Genomic DNA, 5,956 nt, shown 5'->3' with positions numbered 1-5,956 from the left:
GATCGCAGCAATAAAACCAAGCAATTTTAAGGCCAATCCTCAAATTGTAGTATGTCTTTTTCACTACATTCCTGCTTGTCCCTGTTCAACTAACTAGCATCTTTAAACAGACACAAACATTCGCAGAGTTTCACCTGAGATGTGCAAATGTAAATAAGACGCATGCCGTTAGTCATGGCCGACATGTGATCCACCTTCCTGTTCCTGTGAATGTGAGCCTGTGGAGGGTAATGGGGCTCCTGCATGGTGCAATTAAGTGACCGGTCAGATACATGGGCATGAATAAATAATGGGCAGTGGTCTGACCCTGGACAAAGGTCCACCTCTCACTGACCTGCCCCACTCATCTCTGTGTGGCTGCTTCACACACACACACACACAAATATAAAGTAACAGTGGACATGTCTGCAGGTTTGTGGGCGTTTGAGTGACATTACTGGTTTTGACAATAAGAATTGAATCCCATAAGGATTAACATCCCAGTGCAGGGACCACTAACCTCTAATTAAACTGGATTAATAGAGAGAAACACTGACAGAGTGTAATCGGCTTTTACAGCGCTCATCAATGTTTAAGCACAAAGTTAGAATTGACCAGAAATGTGCAACGTGTCCAATAAGGGCCATGTCGGAGCAAATGGAATAAATTAATGAATATCTAACAGCAGTGATTTAATGAGTGTGAAGCAGTTTCCCGTCCTCGGCAGGAGAAAGTCCACTTTAGAGGAGCAGGAGGAGGAGAAAAGGCTACAGCAGCTTAGTGTAATCTGCATAGAAGATGATGGGCTGTTTAAAATTGCATAGCAGGTCTTACCTTTGTCATTCACAATCCTCCTCATGGGAGCAACACAGCTCATCTTCTTAAAGAAATGCAACCTGAGCAACTATTAACTGCAAATTTCCTGCTCTCAAAGCCCTTTTCTACTCTGCATTAGGTATCATATAGTGTCCCTGTGAGTTACAGCCACTCATCACCTCTTTGTCGTGTTTGGTTATGCTGTCCTGAGTTTGAAATACCATGGCAACAATATGATAATGAAGGAGGCATATCCTCTCTGTGACATACCTATATACAGTAAGTCCATACCATGCCTGTGCAAGATTACTTTTACCATATAGACTTTAACTTCACAGAGCCTATTATCAGTGTGAATTAAAAGATTTAAAAGACTGCAACTTTAAAAGACAGTTGCATGTGTTGAATGGTTTGGATCCATTTATGAGGAAAGAGATTAAAAGGATCAAATTCATCAGCTGCTCAGATAGGCGGTTAAACAAAAGCTGCATGTCTACATATGCACTCTGTTCATGTATGTTGGGCTGATTTATTAGCATACGCACCAATAAGAATGTAATACAGCCAGCATGCAGAAACATGTCTGACCAGTTGGACACTGTATAAACTTAATACATACAGTACTGTCTCCTAATGAGTGCCAACAGGCAGGTATCAGAAAAGCAGATCAGATTGAGGCTGCCCCCTACTGGCCACTGCAGTGCTTCACATCTCAGGAAGTTGTTCAGAAGTCCCACTATTATGAGACCCCAGCATTTATGCAGTGTAGTGATGTAATGCGTCTATGTAATCAGCTTTTTATACAACTTGATACTTCTACTTTATTACATCATGGAAGTAGATATCGTATTTTTTACTCGACTACATTTCACTGACAGCTTATGTTACTTTCCCACTTCCCCCTCGTGAAAATAATCTCCATTTTCAGTGAATTCGATATTCTTTTCAAATAAAAATAATTATATTGTATTTTATGAAATAAGAAAATATTTTTCAGTCAAGTAAACAATTAAAAATTCCTCTCTGCATTTAAAAATAACCCAACTTTAACCCTATCACTGGGTAATTTAGGAAAAGAACACGATGCATTGGTTTGGTGTTGGGTTTTACCATCTAAGAAAGTTTGACATTGTTCGAGTAGGAAAATTTAGGAAGAAAACTTTTAGCAAGAAAAAGAATTTACCTGCCGACTGGAGCACATTTGATGCTGAAATACAACAAACACTGTACAGAATTCAAATGATGGGTCTTACAGTGATATTTTTATGGGTACTGGCACATAGAGGAAACGAAATGGCAGATAGGGTGGCAAAGGGGGCGACAAAAAGAAGCAAGACTGATTTAAACATTAGCATGAAATGAAATCAAAACTGAAATCAAAGGCATTATTAAGCAAAGACTGAAGGACAGAGGGCAAAAGCAATGGGAGGAAGAGCGGAAAGATAGGTGGGTCTACAGAACCCAAAGGAAAGTGGGAGAAATGAGGCATGCAAGTAGGAACAGAAGAGAGGAAACAGTAATATCAAGAATCAGATTTGGACACACTGGTCTCAACAGACCACTATTAATAATAGGCAAGCATAATACAGATGTGATTATTGAAGGCAAGAAGAGACAATAGAGCATGTCATATTACATTGTAAGAAATATGAGGAAGAAAGAAGACAAGTGAAGGAACAAAGGAAAAAGTACAATTTGATTAAGTAGATATCTTACAAAATAATTCAAATAAGTTGTATCAAAATGTATATCATTATATTAGAATAACCAATTTGTTTGGATAGATTTTTTTTTATTTTACAATTTTTATTTTATTCTTTTTGGGATATATGGTTAATATTAGATGTTTGATCCACACTCCATACCAGTTGGTGGCGGTAATGCACCAAAACGTTGTTTGCTAACCGCCAAGGAAAAACACAAGAAGAAGAAGAAGAAGACGACGACGAAAAAGTCAGAGGTCAAGCGGGAAATTAATCGAAGGAATTAATGATTGAAAGAGCGGAGTTGGATGGAAATACTAATAAAATACTTATTTAAAATGACTTGAAATACAAAAACTGTAGCGGAAAAAGAGAAAAAGAAGAAAATCTCTAGGCATTTGCTGCAATATGTTTTAAGAAAACACATTTTTTTACTCTAAAATACAATCGTTACAGTAGATGATAACACGCAAAACCCAGCTAGCTAGTGCAGCATTGCTAACATTAATTTTAAAAGTCCACCTGCACTTAAAGAAGAGGAGAATATGAAAAAGACTGGACAGGTGAGCAGCAACAGGTGGATTTCAGAGGAGAACAGACTGAAGAGGAGGCCGACACCTAGGATTTCACAGCAGGAGATATGTGTAAATAAAAGGAGCCATGATAGAGGTGAGTAAACTAATTTGAAGTTAAGAGCGGCCTATCTTTTTTTATTGTGCAATTGGCTTTAATTGAGTGCGCCTGCGCTGTAAACCACGTGTTGTTGAAATAGCATCGATTCATTTTGTCTAGTTTTAGTGCTGTGGGCTTTTTGTGCTCCTGTCCTTCACTGTAGGCCTAAATTCTGTTGAGGGTGGAGTTCAAGAAAACGTCTTTAAGAACTTTAACCAAGTCCAGTTGCATTTTGGATTAAGCTTCGAATTACCATGTCCTGGATGACTGAGAACCTTAACAGACGTCTTCATTTACACTAATGCAATGTCTGTTTCAAACCAGCAGAGGGAGACATTTTATTGGGTTGCACCACAGACACAGCGTAGCTTTATTCCTGCACTGTTTGAACCATTTGAATTTTTTCTGGCCTTTATTTGATCTGAGTCCTTGGCCATTAAAAATACATGAACCTGACACTTAAAATCAGCCTTCATGCTGCTTGAATATGATACAGACTGAACTCAGCTCCCACACCAGCAGAGCTGGTATCCAAAGTATCCACATTAGTAGTAATAAATAACGGAAAATGTATTTTTTTTGTAGCTGAATAGTTCTTGGTGAGCTACAGAACTTGCTAGAAAAATCAGGAGGGGGTTTATCAAAAAGAAAGTCAGCAGGCTTTTTTTGGGGCCAAATGAGCCTCACTTCTCCACGGGTGTGAGAGTCCAGCTGGAGAGATTATCCCATCCAACACGCGTCATCAATGTCGCCTCACAACAGGCCTCCAGTTTCTCTGCATGTGTTGTGTTTGTGTGTGTATGTGTTTGTGTGTGTTACAGCGTATTCAATAATCGGCCCGGTTGGAGATGGCGGGTTGTGCGGCCATAAGCCGACCTGGAATTTTCTCAATAAACGTCTAATCTTTACGGGAAGTTGACCAGTGCTGGACGGAGTTTCTGCTTTTATTTAACCAATTTAACTTCACACTCACACCAGCACACATCTCAATTACTTTTTCAGTCAATGTTTACACTTTTGTTTTACAGATTTGATCCCAATAGGTCAGAAGAGCATTACTTGGGTTTGGTAAGAACACCTCGCTCACAGTCTGTCCTAGTTGAACCAAATGGTGTTTTGATGAGGTTGAGGTCAGGGCTCTTTGTAGGCATGTTCTTCTACACCAATCTGTGAGACCATATCTTTATGAGCCTCTCTTTTAAACATGATGGGAACTATCCAATCTGTCACAAAGTTGGAAACATGTATTGATATGTGTATAATATGATTGTATGTGTGTGCTGGTGGTTAAGAGGCATACCTTACAGCTCTCTACATCTTTATAAACTCAACTTCTTTAGAAGTCTGTTTCATGCTATTGGTTTTATGGAAACATCACAGACTGCAGGCTGAACAAGAGCTGACATAAGACTGTGTACTCTTGATGACTTTGTGAATAGCATTTGTTTTGGAAGAATTCAGATCAAGCTTATGTTTGATTAGAGAGATCTGACAGACTGTAAATTGGCAAACGGGAGAAGAGCCAATGGCATATAAATGAGTGTGGACTGCATTAAGATGTACAGTGTAGGGTGGCAGACATGATGTTGCTTATATATATGCTGAATAAAAGAGGGCCAAAACTGGACCCTTGTGGTACACCTGTTTACGTGCTCGGCATAATTTACCATACTGATTTATCCCTTTAAGTAGCGAACGACCGGCGTAGTTAAACCAGAAGTTACCTTGCTAACCCCAAATCCTGCTTTATAGGCCTCTAATAAGGCTAGGGTTTAACTACTGTAACAAAGTGGAGAATGCTGCTTTTGTGCAAAGGCCAAGGCCAGAAGTCCATAAGAAATGTTGTTGCTATATCCCAGCCAAACTTGTAAGTGATCTGATTTTGTAATGTGAGAGAGAGAGGGGCACAAACAGAGAGGACACGATACAGTGTAACATATTAAAAGCAACAATATGTACAAAAAGGCCTCATCACTTGATACAATTTAACATCCTCAATCCAGTTCACCAGCAGATACAATGGAAATAAGATCCAAGATTTCCTCCTTTCTCAGTTTTCCTCACGGTGTGTGACGGCTTGATTGGGCCCACTTGTTGCAGGTGAATACGCTCCCCCCGCCTCTTTGTGTGTCTTTGTCAGTCTTTTGGATTATAGCAGAGTTTTTTTTCCTGGGAATCTCTGCTCTGTGTGTCTCAGGTCTCTCAGTCTTTTGTGTAGCAACCAGGGCAGGGGCTGAACTGCTTATTGTGGGAAGAGTTTGCTTTTGTTTACACCCTGAAAAGGCTGCATGTTCACATCTGAATGTATCTGTGTGTGTATGTAAACTTAATGTTGACAAAGCTGTCATTAAGGGATAATTGTAGTTTATGGTAAATTGGGCCAATTTTATCTTTTTTTCTTCATTCTTTTTATGTAATATTAAAGGAAAAGTTCAGTATTTTGGGAAACAGTGCCCTTTTACTGGGTCTTCTTAAATGACAACTGAAATCAACTTTCAAGGGAAATCATCAACTTTGAGGGGGGAGCCCTGAAGTCCACGACGACTTTACCAGCCAGTTGGTGCTGTTGGTGTCTTTACCAGCCATAATCCACAACTGAGTTAAGGGAGAAAGAGAGCTTGTATGTATGTCGTACCCCTAAAAAGAGGCTCATTTAAGTATCAGGATTTTATCAATTTGGTCCAACAACATTTTGAAAGTGAGGAGCAGCCCCAGGATTTAGTTATTTCATCCCCATTCAAGTTAGCAAAAGGCTAAACTGTGAGGAAGCTTACGTTAGCTTACAT

The sequence above is a fragment of the Semicossyphus pulcher genome, unplaced genomic scaffold (genome assembly GCF_022749685.1).
Source record: "Semicossyphus pulcher isolate SPU_LCO1_2020_fin unplaced genomic scaffold, fSemPul1.0.p SCAF_17, whole genome shotgun sequence".
Taxonomy (NCBI): domain Eukaryota; kingdom Metazoa; phylum Chordata; class Actinopteri; order Labriformes; family Labridae; genus Semicossyphus; species Semicossyphus pulcher.
The sequence above is the reverse complement of the archived record's forward strand: the minus strand, read 5'-3'. Positions refer to the sequence as shown.